Source organism: Phyllopteryx taeniolatus, unplaced genomic scaffold (assembly GCF_024500385.1).
Source record: "Phyllopteryx taeniolatus isolate TA_2022b unplaced genomic scaffold, UOR_Ptae_1.2 contig_82, whole genome shotgun sequence".
Taxonomy (NCBI): Eukaryota; Metazoa; Chordata; class Actinopteri; order Syngnathiformes; family Syngnathidae; genus Phyllopteryx; species Phyllopteryx taeniolatus.
This window is the reverse complement of record NW_026903800.1, coordinates 12441-34801: the sequence shown is the minus strand read 5'-3', so window position 1 is coordinate 34801 and position 22361 is coordinate 12441. Positions and strand designations below refer to the sequence as shown.

General features: G+C 40.5%; 7 non-coding genes and 1 pseudogene across 7 annotated transcripts; all 8 read left to right on the top strand.

The window, feature by feature from the left end:
* Positions 1 to 7841: 7841 nt before the first annotated feature.
* LOC133474014 (5S ribosomal RNA) lies at positions 7842 to 7960 on the top strand. Its single transcript, XR_009787322.1, has one exon. It is a non-coding gene; the product is annotated as a 5S ribosomal RNA (ribosomal RNA).
* A 1903-nt stretch (positions 7961 to 9863) lies between these two features.
* On the top strand, positions 9864 to 9972 carry LOC133474024 (5S ribosomal RNA; annotated as a pseudogene).
* A 1934-nt stretch (positions 9973 to 11906) lies between these two features.
* On the top strand, positions 11907 to 12025 carry LOC133474012 (5S ribosomal RNA). Its single transcript, XR_009787320.1, has one exon. It is a non-coding gene; the product is annotated as a 5S ribosomal RNA (ribosomal RNA).
* Positions 12026 to 13937: 1912 nt separating this feature from the next.
* LOC133474027 (5S ribosomal RNA) lies at positions 13938 to 14056 on the top strand. The gene has a single exon (XR_009787334.1). It is a non-coding gene; the product is annotated as a 5S ribosomal RNA (ribosomal RNA).
* A 1898-nt stretch (positions 14057 to 15954) lies between these two features.
* Positions 15955 to 16073, top strand: LOC133474013 (5S ribosomal RNA). Its single transcript, XR_009787321.1, has one exon. It is a non-coding gene; the product is annotated as a 5S ribosomal RNA (ribosomal RNA).
* A 1904-nt stretch (positions 16074 to 17977) lies between these two features.
* On the top strand, positions 17978 to 18095 carry LOC133474019 (5S ribosomal RNA). Its single transcript, XR_009787328.1, has one exon. It is a non-coding gene; the product is annotated as a 5S ribosomal RNA (ribosomal RNA).
* A 1902-nt stretch (positions 18096 to 19997) lies between these two features.
* On the top strand, positions 19998 to 20116 carry LOC133474026 (5S ribosomal RNA). Its single transcript, XR_009787333.1, has one exon. It is a non-coding gene; the product is annotated as a 5S ribosomal RNA (ribosomal RNA).
* Positions 20117 to 22018: 1902 nt separating this feature from the next.
* Positions 22019 to 22137, top strand: LOC133474025 (5S ribosomal RNA). The gene has a single exon (XR_009787332.1). It is a non-coding gene; the product is annotated as a 5S ribosomal RNA (ribosomal RNA).
* Positions 22138 to 22361: the final 224 nt, after the last annotated feature.

Sequence of the window (22361 nt, the reverse complement as noted above, 5' to 3'; positions counted from 1 at the left end):
ATGGCAAGATAAGGGGGACCCCACATACATTGATGCGATTGGCGTACCATGAGGGGTCCCCGATGAATATAAACTCGCAGATCAGGTTGCCGCAGGATTTGAATCCACAATCTGTTGGTGGTGTACTATAAATAAAAACACAGATAGAGTTAATTACGTACATTACAATGTGCAACGCCTAGGTAATTGGACACAAAGCGGATTTGAAGCGGTACATGGTCAACTAGCCGCCACCTCTCTGATGGCTTTCCAGAATCGTATTGCTTTAGATATGCTCCTGGCAGAAAAAGGAGGCGTATGCTCCATGTTTGGCGAACAATGTTGCACTTTTATTCCTAATAACACAGCTTCTGATGGCAGCCTAACCTCTGCAATTGAAGGGCTCAGAACATTGAACAAAAAGATGAAGCAACATTCCGGGGTAGATACTTCTATTTGGGACAATTGGATGAGTGTTTTTGGACGTTATAAGGCTCTGGTATCTTCTATTTTTATTTCTATTGCTGTGTTTGCTGCTTTTCTCACAATATGTGGATGTTGTTGCATTCCTTGCTTGCGCTCTCTTAGCCAGCGACTCATTACAGCAGCTATCGAAAAAAGAGATGTTAACAACCCCGCCCAGATGATGCCACTCCTGTCCTCGGGGGTATCCCCTGAGATGCTCGATGACCCCGCGGGCATATTTTTGTAATGGTACATTCTCTTACATGCTGTTTAACATATCCTGGTGTCGGACTCTTTCGAGTCCGAAAGGGGGATTGAAGGCCCTCGCACGTGATATACTGATGTCATGATCATACATAGACTTATTTGTACACTGTTATGTTGTATAACCTAACCTCAGTATTAAAATGTTCTGATAATCACGTAAGTGTGAAAACTACATGTCAGCCGCAAAACAGGATGTTTTGTCCCAAGAAGAGATAATGCTGTGACCTTGGCTCCACCCTGCTCAAGCTTTAAACACCGCCCTGAACACTGTATATAATCTCGCACTGAACGCTGAGAAAGCGCACATTTGAGCACATTTTGTGCAGCTGCAGCCTTTGCCTGTAGAACATTTGTACCCAGAATATTCTGCAAAAAAGATCTTAAAGAAGTTCATTTCCAGTCTCTGATTCGGACTCCAACATTCTCATCATCCGATATTCAACGAACAAGCGAAGGACTGGCGGAGAGATACCATCCTTCAACAATATATATATATATATATATATATATATATATATATTAGCATCACGTGATACGTCACAATTTTATCACATGAGTGCTTTTAATTAGCTCGAGGCTAAGGATACGAAGGTATGGATCTTTAAATGATACGTAATTATTGCACATCATTGTGTGGACCTCAAAGCCACGGTTTATGAACCCGAACCACTTCCGAGGAATACATTACAGTCGAGTGAATGGCAGTATTAGAAGGAGTAGATTAGATCGAGTAAATTCAATCAGAATCAGCAGAATAAAAATCAGAATCTATATTTGCCGAGTATGTCAGAAACATACAAGGAATTTGTCTCCGGTACTTGGAGCCCCTCTCGTGCGACAACGGATAGCCATTTGACAGAAAATACTTTGGAGACATAATCACATGAGACCAAAGTACAGAGAATCACTTAGCAATGAAAGGTTAGCGGTAATGTGGTCATGTCAATGCAAATTTTGTGTTATTTTTTATTTTTTAACAATTGTGCAAATGATGCAGAGTCCTCTAGCAATTTAGAGCAATTTGAAGTGACTGATCGAGCAATAATCTGGTACAGTGACAATTGTGCAAAACGTGAAGAGACTTCGAGAAATTTAAGCAGTATAAAGCGAATCGTAGTGCGATAATCTGGAACAGTGTCCATTGTGCAAATGGTGCAGATACTTCTCAACCACATGAGTGGCCAGTATTGGTCAACAACAGATATGCAAATTGTGCAGAGTGGCGAGACTACTACAGTGAATGCACGAATAATGTATAATTGGCCCGACAGAGATGGGACAACAATCTCAAGACAAATTGGCAGCATGTTACAATGCAATTGTAAGTGAACTGTTTAAGAAGTTAACGGTAAGCGGGACCAAGGTGTTGGAATGTCTGCTAGTTTTTGTTTGCATTGTTTGATAGCACTTGCCTGGGGGAAGGAGCTGGAAGAAGACAATTATATATGACTCGTGCACTCACTATAGTCGTCTCGCCACGCTGCACTATTTGCATATCTGTTGTTGATCAATACTGGCCACTCATGCCAGTAGCATCTGCTCCAATTGCACACTGATTGAAGAGAATCTGCAACATTTGAACAATAAACATTGTCCCAGATTATCGCACTACTCGCTTGAAGTCTCGGTGACCTTTGCACAATGGTCATTGCACCGGACTATTGCAATATTAGTCTTTCGAACTGCTCTAAATGCTCGAGGACTCGGCATCTTTTTGCACAATTGTCCAAAAAAAATGAACCGGCATTACGATAGCTAGCAACCCTAAATTGCTCAGTGACTGTTTTTTGTCAACGTCTTTATGTCTCAAAAGTGTTCTCTGTCAATTGACTGTCTGTTGTCGTACGAGAGTGGCTCCAACTACCAAATTCCTTGTGTTTTTTGGACATACATGGCAAATAAAGATGACTCTGTTTCTGAAGAGTTGGTGACCAGGATGTGGAGGGTCCAAGAGGATTTTGCATGCTCTTGTCTGAATTTTGGCAGCGTGCAAGTTATCAAATTCTCTCGTGTGTTAACTTTTCAAAATCTATGATCTGATCACACATTTGTAGTGTTGAGAATGAGTTTTCATCATCCACACAAAAAACTCCAAAATAGACCAGCCAACAATTGGAGAATAAAAAATGACGCGATCCGCTCGATATTTTTAAGCGAAATTTGATATTTTTTAAATATAAAATGTTGCTTTTCAAGTAGCCCTGTGGCTTACAGCCTTATCTCATCTGATCTCAGAAGCTAAGCAGGGGTGGGCCTGGTTAGTAACTGGATGGGAGACCGCCCAGGAATACCAGGTGCTGTAAGCTTTTTCACTTTAGATTCTCGTGGAATTGTTTTCTTATCGGTGGTTGACCTAAATTATAATGCAGTCATTCTCTCTCTTATGACTTACCATCTCTTTATTAGGAGACAGAATCTTCACGTACCTTTTTAAACATCCCGTATCTCCTTTTCCGACAGTAAAAAAAAAAAAAAATCTATACACACATATATCTACATATATATATCTATCTTCTTCTTCTTCTTTTCCTTTCGGCTTGTCCCGTTAGGGGTCGCCACAGCGCGTCATCCTTTTCCATGAGAGCCTATCTCCTGCATCCTCCTCTCGAACACCAACTGCCATCATGTCTTCCCTCACGACATCCATCAACCTTCTCTTTGGTCTTCCTCTAGCTCTCTTGCCTGGCAGCTCCATCCTCATCATCCTTCGACCAATATACTCACTCTCTCTCCTCTGGACGTGTCCAAACCATTGAAGTCTGCTCTCTCTAACTTTGTCTCCAAAACATCGAACCTTGGCTGTCCCTCTGATGAGCTCATTTCTAATTTTATCCAACCTGGTCACTCCGAGAGCGAACCTCAACATCTTCATTTCCGCCACCTCCAGCTCTGCTTCCTGTTTTCTCTTCAGTGCCACTGTCTCTAATCCATACATCATGGCTGGCCTCACCACTGTTTTATAAACTTTGCCCTTCATCCTAGCAGAGACTCTTCTGTCACATAACACACCTGACACCTTCCTCCACCCGTTCCAACCTGCTTGGACCCGTTTCTTCACTTCCTGACCACACTCACCATTGCTCTGGACGGTTGACCCCAAGTATTTAAAGTCCTCTACCTTTGCCATCTCTTCTCCCTGTAGCCTCATTCTTCCCCCACCACCCCTCTCATTCATGCACATATATTCTGTTTTACTTCGGCTAATCTTCATTCCTCTTCTTTCCAGTGCATGCCTCCATCTTTCTAACTGTTCCTCCAGCTGCTCCCTGCTTTCACTGCAGATCACAATGTCATCTGCAAACATCATGGTCCACGGGGATTCCAGTCTAACCTCATCTGTCAGCCTATCCATCACCACTGCAAAAGGAAGGGGCTCAGGGCTGATCCCTGATGCAGTCCCACGTCCACCTTAAATTCTTCTGTCACACCGACAGCACACCTCACCGCTGTTCTGCTGCCCTCGTACATGTCCTGTATTATTCTAACATACTTCTCTGCCACTCCAGACTTCCGCATGCAGTACCACAGTTCCTCTCTGGGTACTCTGTCATAGGCTTTCTCTAGATCTACAAAGACACAATGTAGCTCCTTCTGACCTTCTCTGTACTTTTCCATCAACATCCTCAAGGCAAATAATGCATCTGTGGTACTCTTTCTAGGCATGAAACCATACAGTTGCTCGCAAATACTCACTTCTGTCCTGAGTCTAGCCTCCACTACTCTTTCCCATAACTTCATTGTGGTGGCTCATCAACTTTATCCCTCTATAGTTGCCACAGCTCTGCACATCACCTTTGTTCTTAAAAATGGGCACCAGTACACTTTTCCTCCATTCCTCAGGCATCTTCTCACGCACTAGAATTCTATTGAACAAGCTGGTCAAAAACTCCACAGCCACCTCTCCTAGATGCTTCCATACCTCCACAGGAATGTCATCAGGACCAACTGCCTTTCCATTTTTCATTCTCTTTAATGCCTTTCTAACTTCCCCCTTACTAAACATTGCCACTTCCTGGTCCACCACACTTGCCTCTTCTACTCTCCCTTCTCTATCATTTTCCTCATTCATCAACTCCTCGAAGTATTCTTTCCATCTACCTAGCACACTGCTGGCACCAGTCAACATATTTCCATCTCTATCCTTAATCACCCTAACCTGTTGCACATCCATCCCATCTCTATCCCTCTGTCTGGCCAGCCTGTATAGATCCTTTTCTCCTTCTTTAGTGTCCAACCTGCCATACATGTCATCATATGCCTCTTGTTTTGCCTTTGCCACCTCTACCTTTGCCCTGTGTCGCATCTCAATGTATTCCTTTCGCCTCTCCTCGGTCCTCTCAGTGTCCCACTTCTTCTTAGCTAACCGTTTTCCTTGTATGATTTCCTGTACTGTGAGGTTCCACCACCAAGTCTCCTTCTCTCCTTTCCTGCCAGAAGATACACCAAGTACTCTCCTGCCTGCTTCTCTGATCACCTTGGCTGCAGTGGTCCAGTCTTCTGGAAGCTCTTCCCGTCCACCGAGAGCCTGTATCACCTCTTCCCGAAAAGCTGCACAACACTCGTCCTGTCTCAGCTTCCACCACATGGTTCTCTTCTCTGCCTTTGTCTTCCTAATTTTCCTCACCACCACCAGAGTCATCTTACACACCACCATCCTATGCTGTCTAGCCACACTCTCCCCTACCACTACCTTACAGTTGGTAACCTCCTTCAGATTACATCGTCTGCACAAGATGTAATCCACCTGTGTGCTTCTACCTCCGCTCTTGTAGGTCACCTTATGTTCGTGCCTCTTCTGGAAAAAAAGTGTTCACTACAGCCATTTGCATCCTTGTTGCAAAGTCTACCACCATCTGTCCCTCCAAGTTCCTTTCCTGGATACCGTACTTACCCATCACTTCTTCATCACCCTTATTACCTTCACCAACATGTCCATTACAATCTGCACCAATTACGACTCTCTCTCTGTCTGGGATGCTCAGAACTACATCATCTAGCTCCTTCCAGAATTTCTCTTTCACCTCTAGGTCACATCCTACCTGTGGGGCATAGCCACTAATCACATTACACATAACACCCTCAATTTCAAATTTCAGCCTCATCACTCGATCTGATACTCTTTTCACCTCCAAGACATTCTTAGCCAACTCTTCTTTTAAATTAACCCCGACTCCATTTCTCTTCCCATCTACACCATGGTAAAATAATTTAAACCCTGCCCCTAAACTTCTAGCCTTACTGCCTTTCCACCTGGTCTCCTGGACACACAATATATCAACCTTTCTCCTAATCATCATGTCAACCAACTCCCGGGATTTTCCTGTCATAGTCCCAACATTCAAAGTCCCCACATTCAGTTCTAGGCTCTGTGTTTTCCTCTTCTCTTTCTGCCGAAGAACCCGCTTTCCACCTCTTCTTCTTCTTCTTCTTTATATAGATATATATATATATATTAGTATCACGTGATACGTCACGATTTTATCACATCAGTGCTTTTAATTAGCTCGAGGGTAAGGATACGAAGGTATGGATCTTTAAATGATACGTAATTATTGCACATTATTGTGTGGACCTCAAAGCCACGGTTTATGAACCCGAACCACTTCCGAGGAATACATTATAGTCGAGTGAATGGCAGTATTAGAAGGAGTAGATTAGATAGAGTAAATTCAATCAGAATCAGCAGAATAAAAATCAGAATCTATATTTGCAGAGTATGTCAGAAACATACAAGGACTTTGTCTCCAGTACTTGGAGCCCCTCTCATGCGACAACGGATAGCCATTTGACAGAAAATACTTTGGAGACATAATCACATGAGACCAAAGTACAGAGAATCACTGAGCAATGAAAGGTTAGCGGTAATGTGGTCATGTCAATGCAAATTTTGTGTTATTTTTTATTTTTTGACAATTGTGCAAATGATGCAGAGTCCTCTAGCAATTTAGAGCAATTTGAAATGACTGATCGAGCAATAATCTGGTACAGTGACAATTTCCCAAAACGTGAAGAGACTTCGAGAAATTTAAGCAGTATAAAGCGAATCGTAGTGCGATAATCTGGAACAGTGTCCATTGTGCAAATGGTGCAGATACTTCTCAACCACATGAGTGGCCAGTATTGGTCAACAACAGATATGCAAATTGTGCAGAGTGGCGAGACTACTACAGTGAATGCACGAATAATGTATAATTGGCCCGACAGAGATGGGACAACAATCTCAAGACAAATTGGCAGCATGTTACAATGCAATTGTAAGTGAACTGTTTAAGAAGTTAACGGTAAGCGGGACGAAAGTGTTGGAATGTCTGCTAGTTTTTGTTTGCATTGTTCGATAGCACTTGCCTGGGGGAAGGAGCTGGAAGAAGACAATTATATATGACTCGTGCACTCATTGTAGTAGTCTCGCCACGCTGCACTATTTGCATATCTGTTGTTGACCAATACTGGCCACTCGTGCTAGTAGCATCTGCTCCAATTGCACACTGAAGAGAATCTACATTTGCACAATAAACGTTGTCCCAGATTATCGCACTACTTGCTTGAAGTCTCGGCGCCCTTTGCACAATGGTCATTGCATCGGACTATTGCAATATTAGTCTTTCGAACTGCTCTAAATGCTAGAGGACTCTGCATCTTTTTGCACAATTGTCAAAAAAAAATGAACCGGCATTACGATAGCTAGCAACCCTAAATTGCTCAGTGACTGTTTTTTGTCAACGTCTTTATGTCTCAAAAGTGTTCTCTGTCAATTGACTGTCTGTTGTCGTACGAGAGTGGCTCCAACTACCACCGTCCTTGTGTTTTTTGGACATACATGGCAAATAAAGATGACTCTGTTTCTGAAGAATTGGTGACCAGGATGTGGAGGGTCCTAGAGGATTTTGCATGCTCTTGTCTGAGTTTTGGCAGCGTGCAAGTTCTCAAATTCTCTCGTGTGTTAACTTTTCAAAATCTATGATCTGATCACATATTTGTAGTGTTGAGAATGAGTTTGCATCATCCACACAAAAAACTCCAAAATAGACCAGCCAACAATTGGAGAATAAAAAATGACGCGATCCGCTCGATATTTTTAAGCGAAATTTGATTTTTTAAATATAAAATGTTGCTTTTCAGGTAACCATGTGGCTTACGGCCATACTACCCTGAGAACGCCCGATCTCGTCTGATCTCGGAAGCTAAGCAGGGGCGGGCCTGGTTAGTACTTGGATGGGAGACCGCCTGGGAATACCAGGTGCTGTAAGCTTTTTCACTTTAGATTCTCGTGGAATCGTTTTCTTATCGGTGGTTGACCTAAATTATAATGCAGTCATTCTCTCTCTTATGACTTACCATCTCTTTATTAGGAGACAGAATCTTCACGTACCTTTTTTAAACATCCTGTATCTCCTTTTCCGAGAGTAAAAAAAAATAAAAATCTATACACACATATATCTACATATATATATCTATATAGATATATAGATATATATATTAGTATCACGTGATACGTCACGATTTTATTACATCAGTGCTTTTAATTCGCTCGAGGCTAAGGATACGAAGGTATGGATCTTTAAATGATACGTAATTATTGCACATTATTGTGTGGACCTAAAAGCCACGGTTTATGAACCCGAACCACTTCCGAGGAATACATTACAGTCGAGTGAATGGCAGTATTAGAAGGAGTAGATTAGATAAATTCAATCAGAATCAGCAGAATAAAAATCAGAATCTATATTTGCCGAGTATGTCAGAAACATACAAGGAATTTGTCTCCGGTACTTGGAGCCCCTCTCGTGCGATAACGGATAGCCATTTGACAGAAAATACTTTGGAGACATAATCACATGAGACCAAAGTACAGAGAATCACTGAGCAATGAAAGGTTAGCGGTAATGTGGTCATGTCAATGCAAATTTTGTTATTTTTTATTTTTTGACAATTGTGCAAATGATGCAGAGTCCTCTAGCAATTTAGAGCAATTTGAAATGACTGATCGAGCAATAATCTGGTACAGTGACAATTTTGCAAAATGTGAAGAAACTTCGAGAAATTTAAGCAGTATAAAGCGAATCGTAGTGCGATAATCTGGAACAGTGTCCATTGTGCAAATGGTGCAGATACTTCTCAACCACATGAGTGGCCAGTATTGGTCAACAACAGATATGCAAATTGTGCAGAGTGGCGAGACTACTACAGTGAATGCACGAATAATGTATAATTGGCCCGACAGAGATGGGACAACAATCTCAAGACAAATTGGCAGCATGTTACAATGCAATTGTAAGTGAACTGTTTAAGAAGTTAACGGTAAGCGGGACGAAAGTGTTGGAATGTCTGCTGGTTTTTGTTTGCATTGTTCGATAGCACTTGCCTGGGGGAAGGAGCTGGAAGAAGACAATTATATATGACTCGTGCACTCATTGTAGTAGTCTCGCCACGCTGCACTATTTGCATATCTGTTGTTGACCAATACTGGCCACTCATGCTAGTAGCATCTGCTCCAATTGCACACTGAAGAGAATCTACATTTGCACAATAAACGTTGTCCCAGATTATCGCACTACTAGCTTGAAGTCTCGGCGCCTTTTGCACAATGGTCATTGCACCGGACTATTGCAATATTAGTCTTTCGAACTGCTCTAAATGCTAGAGGACTCTGCATCTTTTTGCACAATTGTCAAAAAAAAAAATGAACCGGCATTACGATAGCTAGCAACCCTAAATTGCTCAGTGACTGTTTTTTGTCAACGTCTTTATGTCTCAAAAGTGTTCTCTGTCAATTGACTGTCTGTTGTCGTACAAGAGTGGCTCCAACTACCAAATTCCTTGTGTGTTTTTTGGACATACATGGCAAATAAAGATGACTCTGTTTCTGAAGAGCTGGTGACCAGGATGTGGAGGGTCCAAGAGGATTTTACATGCTCTTGTCTGAGTTTTGGCAGCGTGCAAGTTCTCAAATTCTCTCGTGTGTTAACTTTTCAAAATCTATGATCTGATCACATATTTGTAGTGTTGAGAATGAGTTTGCATCATCCACACAAAAAACTCCAAAATAGACCAGCCAACAATTGGAGAATAAAAAATGACGCGATCCGCTCGATTTTTAAGCGAAATTTGATATTTTTTAAATATAAAATGTTGCTTTTTCAGGTAACCATGTGGCTTACGGCCATACTACCCTGAGAACGCCTGATCTCGGAAGCTAAGCAGGGGTGGGCCTGGTTAGTACTTGGATGGGAGACTGCCTGGGAATACCAGGTGCTGTAAGCTTTTTCACTTTAGATTCTCGTGGAATCGTTTTCTTATCGGTGGTTGACCTAAATTATAATGCAGTCATTCTCTCTCTTATGACTTACCATCTCTTTATTAGGAGACAGAAACTTCACGTACCTTTTTTAAACATCCTGTATCTCCTTTTCCGACAGTAAAAAAAAAAAAAAATCTATACACACATATATCTACATATATATATCTACATATATATATATATATATATATATATATATATATATATATATATATATATATTAGTATCACGTGATACGTCACGATTTTATCACATCAGTGCTTTTAATTCGCTCGAGGCTAAGGATACGAAGGTATGGATCTTTAAATGATACGTAATTATTGCACATTATTGTGTGGACCTCAAAGCCACGGTTTATGAACCCGAACCACTTCCGAGGAATACATTACAGTCGAGTGAATGGCAGTATTAGAAGGAGTAGATTAGATAAATTCAATCAGAATCAGCAGAATAAAAATCAGAATCTATATTTGCCGAGTATGTCAGAAACATACAAGGAATTTGTCTCCGGTACTTGGAGCCCCTCTCGTGCGATAACGGATAGCCATTTGACAGAAAATACTTTGGAGACATAATCACATGAGACCAAAGTACAGAGAATCACTGAGCAATGAAAGGTTAGCGGTAATGTGGTCATGTCAATGCAAATTTTGTGTTATTTTTTATTTTTTGACAATTGTGCAAATGATGCAGAGTCCTCTAGCAATTTAGAGCAATTTGAAATGACTGATCGAGCAATAATCTGGTACAGTGACAATTTTGCAAAACGTGAAGAGACTTCGAGAAATTTAAGCAGTATAAAGCGAATCGTAGTGCGATAATCTGGAACAGTGTCCATTGTGCAAATGGTGCAGATACTTCTCAACCACATGAGTGGCCAGTATTGGTCAACAACAGATATGCAAATTGTGCAGAGTGGCGAGACTACTACAGTGAATGCACGAATAATGTATAATTGGCCCGACAGAGATGGGACAACAATCTCAAGACAAATTGGCAGCATGTTACAATGCAATTGTAAGTGAACTGTTTAAGAAGTTAACGGTAAGCGGGACGAAAGTGTTGGAATGTCTGCTAGTTTTTGTTTGCATTGTTCGATAGCACTTGCCTGGGGGAAGGAGCTGGAAGAAGACAATTATATATGACTCGTGCACTCATTGTAGTAGTCTCGCCACGCTGCACTATTTGCATATCTGTTGTTGACCAATACTGGCCACTCATGCTAGTAGCATCTGCTCCAATTGCACACTGAAGAGAATCTACATTTGCACAATAAACGTTGTCCCAGATTATCGCACTACTCGCTTGAAGTCTCGGCGCCCTTTGCACAATGGTCATTGCACCGGACTATTGCAATATTAGTCTTTCGAACTGCTCTAAATGCTAGAGGACTCTGCATCTTTTTGCACAATTGTCCAAAAAAAATGAACCGGCATTACGATAGCTAGCAACCCTAAATTGCTCAGTGACTGTTTTTTGTCAACGTCTTTATGTCTCAAAAGTGTTCTCTGTCAATTGACTGTCTGTTGTCGTACGAGAGTGGCTCCAACTACCAAATTCCTTGTGTGTTTTTTGGACATACATGGCAAATAAAGATGACTCTGTTTCTGAAGAGTTGGTGACCAGGATGTGGAGGGTCCAAGAGGATTTTGCATGCTCTTGTCTGAGTTTTGGCAGCGTGCAAGTTCTCAAATTCTCTCGTGTGTTAACTTTTCAAAATCTATGATCTGATCACATATTTGTAGTGTTGAGAATGAGTTTGCATCATCCACACAAAAAACTCCAAAATAGACCAGCCAACAATTGGAGAATAAAAAATGACGCGATCCGCTCGATATTTTTAAGCGAAATTTGATATTTTTTAAATATAAAATGTTGCTTTTCAGGTAACCATGTGGCTTACGGCCATACTACCCTGAGAACGCCCGATCTCGTCCGATCTCGGAAGCTAAGCAGGGGCGGGCCTGGTTAGTACTTGGATGGGAGACCGCCTGGGAATACCAGGTGCTGTAAGCTTTTTCACTTTAGATTCTCGTGGAATCGTTTTCTTATCGGTGGTTGACCTAAATTATAATGCAGTCATTCTCTCTCTTATGACTTACCATCTCTTTATTAGGAGACAGAATCTTCACGTACCTTTTTTAAACATCCCGTATCTCCTTTTCCGACAGTAAAAAAAAAAAAAAATCTATACACACATATATCTACATATATATATCTATATATATATATATATATATATATATATATATTAGTATCACGTGATACGTCACGATTTTATCACATCAGTGCTTTTAATTCGCTCGAGGCTAAGGATACGAAGGTATGGATCTTTAAATGATACGTAATTATTGCACATTATTGTGTGGACCTCAAAGCCACGGTTTATGAACCCGAACCACTTCCGAGGAATACATTACAGTCGAGTGAATGGCAGTATTAGAAGGAGTAGATTAGATAAATTCAATCAGAATCAGCAGAATAAAAATCAGAATCTATATTTGCCGAGTATGTCAGAAACATACAAGGAATTTGTCTCCGGTACTTGGAGCCCCTCTCGTGCGATAACGGATAGCCATTTGACAGAAAATACTTTGGAGACATAATCACATGAGACCAAAGTACAGAGAATCACTGAGCAATGAAAGGTTAGCGGTAATGTGGTCATGTCAATGCAAATTTTGTGTTATTTTTTATTTTTTGACAATTGTGCAAATGATGCACAGTCCTCTAGCAATTTAGAGCAATTTGAAATGACTGATCGAGCAATAATCTGGTACAGTGACAATTTTGCAAAACGTGAAGAGACTTCGAGAAATTTAAGCAGTATAAAGCGAATCGTAGTGCGATAATCTGGAACAGTGTCCATTGTGCAAATGGTGCAGATACTTCTCAACCACATGAGTGGCCAGTATTGGTCAACAACAGATATGCAAATTGTGCAGAGTGGCGAGACTACTACAGTGAATGCACGAATAATGTATAATTGGCCCGACAGAGATGGGACAACAATCTCAAGACAAATTGGCAGCATGTTACAATGCAATTGTAAGTGAACTGTTTAAGAAGTTAACGGTAAGCGGGACGAAAGTGTTGGAATGTCTGCTAGTTTTTGTTTGCATTGTTCGATAGCACTTGCCTGGGGGAAGGAGCTGGAAGAAGACAATTATATATGACTCGTGCACTCATTGTAGTAGTCTCGCCACGCTGCACTATTTGCATATCTGTTGTTGACCAATACTGGCCACTCATGCTAGTAGCATCTGCTCCAATTGCACACTGAAGAGAATCTACATTTGCACAATAAACGTTGTCCCAGATTATCGCACTACTCGCTTGAAGTCTCGGCGCCCTTTGCACAATGGTCATTGCACCGGACTATTGCAATATTAGTCTTTCGAACTGCTCTAAATGCTAGAGGACTCTGCATCTTTTTGCACAATTGTCCAAAAAAAATGAACCGGCATTACGATAGCTAGCAACCCTAAATTGCTCAGTGACTGTTTTTTGTCAACGTCTTTATGTCTCAAAAGTGTTCTCTGTCAATTGACTGTCTGTTGTCGTACGAGAGTGGCTCCAACTACCAAATTCCTTGTGTGTTTTTTGGACATACATGGCAAATAAAGATGACTCTGTTTCTGAAGAGTTGGTGACCAGGATGTGGAGGGTCCAAGAGGATTTTGCATGCTCTTGTCTGAGTTTTGGCAGCGTGCAAGTTCTCAAATTCTCTCGTGTGTTAACTTTTCAAAATCTATGATCTGATCACATATTTGTAGTGTTGAGAATGAGTTTGCATCATCCACACAAAAAACTCCAAAATAGACCAGCCAACAATTGGAGAATAAAAAATGACGCGATCCGCTCGATATTTTTAAGCGAAATTTGATATTTTTTAAATATAAAATGTTGCTTTTCAGGTAACCATGTGGCTTACGGCCATACTACCCTGAGAACGCCCGATCTCGTCCGATCTCGGAAGCTAAGCAGGGGCGGGCCTGGTTAGTACTTGGATGGGAGACCGCCTGGGAATACCAGGTGCTGTAAGCTTTTTCACTTTAGATTCTCGTGGAATCGTTTTCTTATCGGTGGTTGACCTAAATTATAATGCAGTCATTCTCTCTCTTATGACTTACCATCTCTTTATTAGGAGACAGAATCTTCACGTACCTTTTTTAAACATCCCGTATCTCCTTTTCCGACAGTAAAAAAAAATAAAAATCTATACACACATATATCTACATATATATATCTATATAGATATATATATATTAGTATCACGTGATACGTCACGATTTTATCACATCAGTGCTTTTAATTCGCTCGAGGCTAAGGATACGAAGGTATGGATCTTTAAATGATACGTAATTATTGCACATTATTGTGTGGACCTCAAAGCCACGGTTTATGAACCCGAACCACTTCCGAGGAATACATTACAGTCGAGTGAATGGCAGTATTAGAAGGAGTAGATTAGATAAATTCAATCAGAATCAGCAGAATAAAAATCAGAATCTATATTTGCCGAGTATGTCAGAAACATACAAGGAATTTGTCTCCGGTACTTGGAGCCCCTCTCGTGCGATAACGGATAGCCATTTGACAGAAAATACTTTGGAGACATAATCACATGAGACCAAAGTACAGAGAATCACTGAGCAATGAAAGGTTAGCGGTAATGTGGTCATGTCAATGCAAATTTTGTGTTATTTTTTATTTTTTGACAATTGTGCAAATGATGCAGAGTCCTCTAGCAATTTAGAGCAATTTGAAATGACTGATCGAGCAATAATCTGGTACAGTGACAATTTTGCAAAACGTGAAGAGACTTCGAGAAATTTAAGCAGTATAAAGCGAATCGTAGTGCGATAATCTGGAACAGTGTCCATTGTGCAAATGGTGCAGATACTTCTCAACCACATGAGTGGCCAGTATTGGTCAACAACAGATATGCAAATTGTGCAGAGTGGCGAGACTACTACAGTGAATGCACGAATAATGTATAATTGGCCCGACAGAGATGGGACAACAATCTCAAGACAAATTGGCAGCATGTTACAATGCAATTGTAAGTGAACTGTTTAAGAAGTTAACGGTAAGCGGGACGAAAGTGTTGGAATGTCTGCTAGTTTTTGTTTGCATTGTTCGATAGCACTTGCCTGGGGGAAGGAGCTGGAAGAAGACAATTATATATGACTCGTGCACTCATTGTAGTAGTCTCGCCACGCTGCACTATTTGCATATCTGTTGTTGACCAATACTGGCCACTCATGCTAGTAGCATCTGCTCCAATTGCACACTGAAGAGAATCTACATTTGCACAATAAACGTTGTCCCAGATTATCGCACTACTCGCTTGAAGTCTCGGCGCCCTTTGCACAATGGTCATTGCACCGGACTATTGCAATATTAGTCTTTCGAACTGCTCTAAATGCTAGAGGACTCTGCATCTTTTTGCACAATTGTCCAAAAAAAATGAACCGGCATTACGATAGCTAGCAACCCTAAATTGCTCAGTGACTGTTTTTTGTCAACGTCTTTATGTCTCAAAAGTGTTCTCTGTCAATTGACTGTCTGTTGTCGTACGAGAGTGGCTCCAACTACCAAATTCCTTGTGTGTTTTTTGGACATACATGGCAAATAAAGATGACTCTGTTTCTGAAGAGTTGGTGACCAGGATGTGGAGGGTCCAAGAGGATTTTGCATGCTCTTGTCTGAGTTTTGGCAGCGTGCAAGTTCTCAAATTCTCTCGTGTGTTAACTTTTCAAAATCTATGATCTGATCACATATTTGTAGTGTTGAGAATGAGTTTGCATCATCCACACAAAAAACTCCAAAATAGACCAGCCAACAATTGGAGAATAAAAAATGACGCGATCCGCTCGATATTTTTAAGCGAAATTTGATATTTTTTAAATATAAAATGTTGCTTTTCAGGTAACCATGTGGCTTACGGCCATACTACCCTGAGAACGCCCGATCTCGTCTGATCTCGGAAGCTAAGCAGGGGCGGGCCTGGTTAGTACTTGGATGGGAGACCGCCTGGGAATACCAGGTGCTGTAAGCTTTTTCACTTTAGATTCTCGTGGAATCGTTTTCTTATCGGTGGTTGACCTAAATTATAATGCAGTCATTCTCTCTCTTATGACTTACCATCTCTTTATTAGGAGACAGAATCTTCACGTACCTTTTTTAAACATCCCGTATCTCCTTTTCCGACAGTAAAAAAAAATAAAAATCTATACACACATATATCTACATATATATATATATATATATATATATATATATATATTAGTATCACGTGATACGTCACGATTTTATCACATCAGTGCTTTTAATTCGCTCGAGGCTAAGGATACGAAGGTATGGATCTTTAAATGATACGTAATTATTGCACATTATTGTGTGGACCTCAAAGCCACGGTTTATGAACCCGAACCACTTCCGAGGAATACATTACAGTCGAGTGAATGGCAGTATTAGAAGGAGTAGATTAGATAAATTCAATCAGAATCAGCAGAATAAAAATCAGAATCTATATTTGCCGAGTATGTCAGAAACATACAAGGAATTTGTCTCCGGTACTTGGAGCCCCTCTCGTGCGATAACGGATAGCCATTTGACAGAAAATACTTTGGAGACATAATCACATGAGACCAAAGTACAGAGAATCACTGAGCAATGAAAGGTTAGCGGTAATGTGGTCATGTCAATGCAAATTTTGTGTTATTTTTTATTTTTTGACAATTGTGCAAATGATGCAGAGTCCTCTAGCAATTTAGAGCAATTTGAAATGACTGATCGAGCAATAATCTGGTACAGTGACAATTTTGCAAAACGTGAAGAGACTTCGAGAAATTTAAGCAGTATAAAGCGAATCGTAGTGCGATAATCTGGAACAGTGTCCATTGTGCAAATGGTGCAGATACTTCTCAACCACATGAGTGGCCAGTATTGGTCAACAACAGATATGCAAATTGTGCAGAGTGGCGAGACTACTACAGTGAATGCACGAATAATGTATAATTGGCCCGACAGAGATGGGACAACAATCTCAAGACAAATTGGCAGCATGTTACAATGCAATTGTAAGTGAACTGTTTAAGAAGTTAACGGTAAGCGGGACGAAAGTGTTGGAATGTCTGCTAGTTTTTGTTTGCATTGTTCGATAGCACTTGCCTGGGGGAAGGAGCTGGAAGAAGACAATTATATATGACTCGTGCACTCATTGTAGTAGTCTCGCCACGCTGCACTATTTGCATATCTGTTGTTGACCAATACTGGCCACTCATGCTAGTAGCATCTGCTCCAATTGCACACTGAAGAGAATCTACATTTGCACAATAAACGTTGTCCCAGATTATCGCACTACTCGCTTGAAGTCTCGGCGCCCTTTGCACAATGGTCATTGCACCGGACTATTGCAATATTAGTCTTTCGAACTGCTCTAAATGCTAGAGGACTCTGCATCTTTTTGCACAATTGTCCAAAAAAAATGAACCGGCATTACGATAGCTAGCAACCCTAAATTGCTCAGTGACTGTTTTTTGTCAACGTCTTTATGTCTCAAAAGTGTTCTCTGTCAATTGACTGTCTGTTGTCGTACGAGAGTGGCTCCAACTACCAAATTCCTTGTGTGTTTTTTGGACATACATGGCAAATAAAGATGACTCTGTTTCTGAAGAGTTGGTGACCAGGATGTGGAGGGTCCAAGAGGATTTTGCATGCTCTTGTCTGAGTTTTGGCAGCGTGCAAGTTCTCAAATTCTCTCGTGTGTTAACTTTTCAAAATCTATGATCTGATCACATATTTGTAGTGTTGAGAATGAGTTTGCATCATCCACACAAAAAACTCCAAAATAGACCAGCCAACAATTGGAGAATAAAAAATGACGCGATCCGCTCGATATTTTTAAGCGAAATTTGATATTTTTTAAATATAAAATGTTGCTTTTCAGGTAACCATGTGGCTTACGGCCATACTACCCTGAGAACGCCCGATCTCGTCGATCTCGGAAGCTAAGCAGGGGCGGGCCTGGTTAGTACTTGGATGGGAGACCGCCTGGGAATACCAGGTGCTGTAAGCTTTTTCACTTTAGATTCTCGTGGAATCGTTTTCTTATCGGTGGTTGACCTAAATTATAATGCAGTCATTCTCTCTCTTATGACTTACCATCTCTTTATTAGGAGACAGAATCTTCACGTACCTTTTTTAAACATCCCGTATCTCCTTTTCCGACAGTAAAAAAAAAAAAAAATCTATACACACATATATCTACATATATATATATATATATATATATATATATATATTAGTATCACGTGATACGTCACGATTTTATCACATCAGTGCTTTTAATTCGCTCGAGGCTAAGGATACGAAGGTATGGATCTTTAAATGATACGTAATTATTGCACATTATTGTGTGGACCTCAAAGCCACGGTTTATGAACCCGAACCACTTCCGAGGAATACATTACAGTCGAGTGAATGGCAGTATTAGAAGGAGTAGATTAGATAAATTCAATCAGAATCAGCAGAATAAAAATCAGAATCTATATTTGCCGAGTATGTCAGAAACATACAAGGAATTTGTCTCCGGTACTTGGAGCCCCTCTCGTGCGATAACGGATAGCCATTTGACAGAAAATACTTTGGAGACATAATCACATGAGACCAAAGTACAGAGAATCACTGAGCAATGAAAGGTTAGCGGTAATGTGGTCATGTCAATGCAAATTTTGTGTTATTTTTTATTTTTTGACAATTGTGCAAATGATGCAGAGTCCTCTAGCAATTTAGAGCAATTTGAAATGACTGATCGAGCAATAATCTGGTACAGTGACAATTTTGCAAAACGTGAAGAGACTTCGAGAAATTTAAGCAGTATAAAGCGAATCGTAGTGCGATAATCTGGAACAGTGTCCATTGTGCAAATGGTGCAGATACTTCTCAACCACATGAGTGGCCAGTATTGGTCAACAACAGATATGCAAATTGTGCAGAGTGGCGAGACTACTACAGTGAATGCACGAATAATGTATAATTGGCCCGACAGAGATGGGACAACAATCTCAAGACAAATTGGCAGCATGTTACAATGCAATTGTAAGTGAACTGTTTAAGAAGTTAACGGTAAGCGGGACGAAAGTGTTGGAATGTCTGCTAGTTTTTGTTTGCATTGTTCGATAGCACTTGCCTGGGGGAAGGAGCTGGAAGAAGACAATTATATATGACTCGTGCACTCATTGTAGTAGTCTCGCCACGCTGCACTATTTGCATATCTGTTGTTGACCAATACTGGCCACTCATGCTAGTAGCATCTGCTCCAATTGCACACTGAAGAGAATCTACATTTGCACAATAAACGTTGTCCCAGATTATCGCACTACTCGCTTGAAGTCTCGGCGCCCTTTGCACAATGGTCATTGCACCGGACTATTGCAATATTAGTCTTTCGAACTGCTCTAAATGCTAGAGGACTCTGCATCTTTTTGCACAATTGTCCAAAAAAAATGAACCGGCATTACGATAGCTAGCAACCCTAAATTGCTCAGTGACTGTTTTTTGTCAACGTCTTTATGTCTCAAAAGTGTTCTCTGTCAATTGACTGTCTGTTGTCGTACGAGAGTGGCTCCAACTACCAAATTCCTTGTGTGTTTTTTGGACATACATGGCAAATAAAGATGACTCTGTTTCTGAAGAGTTGGTGACCAGGATGTGGAGGGTCCAAGAGGATTTTGCATGCTCTTGTCTGAGTTTTGGCAGCGTGCAAGTTCTCAAATTCTCTCGTGTGTTAACTTTTCAAAATCTATGATCTGATCACATATTTGTAGTGTTGAGAATGAGTTTGCATCATCCACACAAAAAACTCCAAAATAGACCAGCCAACAATTGGAGAATAAAAAATGACGCGATCCGCTCGATATTTTTAAGCGAAATTTGATATTTTTTAAATATAAAATGTTGCTTTTCAGGTAACCATGTGGCTTACGGCCATACTACCCTGAGAACGCCCGATCTCGTCCGATCTCGGAAGCTAAGCAGGGGCGGGCCTGGTTAGTACTTGGATGGGAGACCGCCTGGGAATACCAGGTGCTGTAAGCTTTTTCACTTTAGATTCTCGTGGAATCGTTTTCTTATCGGTGGTTGACCTAAATTATAATGCAGTCATTCTCTCTCTTATGACTTACCATCTCTTTATTAGGAGACAGAATCTTCACGTACCTTTTTTAAACATCCCGTATCTCCTTTTCCGACAGTAAAAAAAAATAAAAATCTATACACACATATATCTACATATATATATCTATATATATATATATATATATATTAGTATCACGTGATACGTCACGATTTTATCACATCAGTGCTTTTAATTCGCTCGAGGCTAAGGATACGAAGGTATGGATCTTTAAATGATACGTAATTATTGCACATTATTGTGTGGACCTCAAAGCCACGGTTTATGAACCCGAACCACTTCCGAGGAATACATTACAGTCGAGTGAATGGCAGTATTAGAAGGAGTAGATTAGATAAATTCAATCAGAATCAGCAGAATAAAAATCAGAATCTATATTTGCCGAGTATGTCAGAAACATACAAGGAATTTGTCTCCGGTACTTGGAGCCCCTCTCGTGCGATAACGGATAGCCATTTGACAGAAAATACTTTGGAGACATAATCACATGAGACCAAAGTACAGAGAATCACTGAGCAATGAAAGGTTAGCGGTAATGTGGTCATGTCAATGCAAATTTTGTGTTATTTTTTATTTTTTGACAATTGTGCAAATGATGCAGAGTCCTCTAGCAATTTAGAGCAATTTGAAATGACTGATCGAGCAATAATCTGGTACAGTGACAATTTTGCAAAACGTGAAGAGACTTCGAGAAATTTAAGCAGTATAAAGCGAATCGTAGTGCGATAATCTGGAACAGTGTCCATTGTGCAAATGGTGCAGATACTTCTCAACCACATGAGTGGCCAGTATTGGTCAACAACAGATATGCAAATTGTGCAGAGTGGCGAGACTACTACAGTGAATGCACGAATAATGTATAATTGGCCCGACAGAGATGGGACAACAATCTCAAGACAAATTGGCAGCATGTTACAATGCAATTGTAAGTGAACTGTTTAAGAAGTTAACGGTAAGCGGGACGAAAGTGTTGGAATGTCTGCTAGTTTTTGTTTGCATTGTTCGATAGCACTTGCCTGGGGGAAGGAGCTGGAAGAAGACAATTATATATGACTCGTGCACTCATTGTAGTAGTCTCGCCACGCTGCACTATTTGCATATCTGTTGTTGACCAATACTGGCCACTCATGCTAGTAGCATCTGCTCCAATTGCACACTGAAGAGAATCTACATTTGCACAATAAACGTTGTCCCAGATTATCGCACTACTCGCTTGAAGTCTCGGCGCCCTTTGCACAATGGTCATTGCACCGGACTATTGCAATATTAGTCTTTCGAACTGCTCTAAATGCTAGAGGACTCTGCATCTTTTTGCACAATTGTCCAAAAAAAATGAACCGGCATTACGATAGCTAGCAACCCTAAATTGCTCAGTGACTGTTTTTTGTCAACGTCTTTATGTCTCAAAAGTGTTCTCTGTCAATTGACTGTCTGTTGTCGTACGAGAGTGGCTCCAACTACCAAATTCCTTGTGTGTTTTTTGGACATACATGGCAAATAAAGATGACTCTGTTTCTGAAGAGTTGGTGACCAGGATGTGGAGGGTCCAAGAGGATTTTGCATGCTCTTGTCTGAGTTTTGGCAGCGTGCAAGTTCTCAAATTCTCTCGTGTGTTAACTTTTCAAAATCTATGATCTGATCACATATTTGTAGTGTTGAGAATGAGTTTGCATCATCCACACAAAAAACTCCAAAATAGACCAGCCAACAATTGGAGAATAAAAAATGACGCGATCCGCTCGATATTTTTAAGCGAAATTTGATATTTTTTAAATATAAAATGTTGCTTTTCAGGTAACCATGTGGCTTACGGCCATACTACCCTGAGAACGCCCGATCTCGTCCGATCTCGGAAGCTAAGCAGGGGCGGGCCTGGTTAGTACTTGGATGGGAGACCGCCTGGGAATACCAGGTGCTGTAAGCTTTTTCACTTTAGATTCTCGTGGAATCGTTTTCTTATCGGTGGTTGACCTAAATTATAATGCAGTCATTCTCTCTCTTATGACTTACCATCTCTTTATTAGGAGACAGAATCTTCACGTACCTTTTTTAAACATCCCGTATCTCCTTTTCCGACAGTAAAAAAAAAAAAAATCTATACACACATATATCTACATATATATATATATATATATATATATATATATA